The following is a 798-nucleotide window of genomic DNA, read 5'->3' as shown; positions in this document are numbered from 1 at the left end:
AAATATTAAATAATATTATCGCAGCAGATATTTTAAGAAACTGTAGTATAATTATAAAAAAGATTTTAAATGCATTTTAATATTTAGTTGATGCACGTGAAATAAATCATTTGTAAATTTGAATGTGTAGTGCTGTTTTCCAAAGGTAAATGCTTTATTCTGCCATTTGTAGACAACACAAATCTACCAGAGAAGATGTCATGCTTCAAATCCACCAGAAGATGGCAGAAGACTTTAGGCTTCATACTCTATAACAAGGTTCTCTAGGCGACATGGGAGAAACAGGTTAGGGCATCACAAACAGCCTAAAAGGGGTCCATTCAGTCACAGGGAAGTTCATTCCTTCCACTCCACCCAATTAGGCAAACATTATCATCTGTTTAAAAATACATTTCTAGACTGGGTTTGGTGAGGTAAAAACCATTTTCTTTCCATCCTACCTGTACATTGTGAATAACCTCTCTGAGTACTCTTTGCCCTTCATTCCTGCTCTGTATGACAGACTACCAGCCAACAAACAAATCAGTCCTGTATTAAACATGATGTATGGAATGTTTTAATGGCACGTTGTTGCATTTGCTGTAATACAGTTATTCAAACACAAAGTTCATCTGAAGACATTCATGGATAAATTGAAATTCTCCTACTATAAGACAACAGATTATCACAATGACAGTATCGTCTCATATTTTCCCACGTTTTCACTGTTGACTGGTCACTCATCCATCTCAATTCAAGAAATGATAGGTTTTCTATGCCACAGAGTATCAAACCGCTTGCAATTCATGAGAAAAAAAA

General features: G+C 35.3%; 1 protein-coding gene across 2 annotated transcripts in view; it reads left to right on the top strand.

The window, feature by feature from the left end:
- LOC107596438 (lactadherin-like) overlaps positions 1-798 on the top strand; it is a 5,414-nt gene that overhangs the window by 2,949 nt on the left and 1,667 nt on the right. The window contains exon 4 of one of the 2 annotated variants that reach the window (XR_001610361.1): positions 173-285. The gene's annotated coding sequence lies outside the window, so the exon portion shown is untranslated. Of the gene's footprint in view, positions 1-172; positions 793-798 lie in introns of those variants that run through there. The other variant, XR_001610360.1, reaches the window with a different exon arrangement.

This window comes from Sinocyclocheilus grahami, unplaced genomic scaffold (assembly GCF_001515645.1).
Source record: "Sinocyclocheilus grahami isolate Dianchi unplaced genomic scaffold, SAMN03320097.WGS_v1.1 scaffold219.1, whole genome shotgun sequence".
Lineage (NCBI taxonomy): Eukaryota > Metazoa > Chordata > Actinopteri > Cypriniformes > Cyprinidae > Sinocyclocheilus > Sinocyclocheilus grahami.
This window is presented reverse-complemented; position numbering and strand designations above follow the sequence as displayed.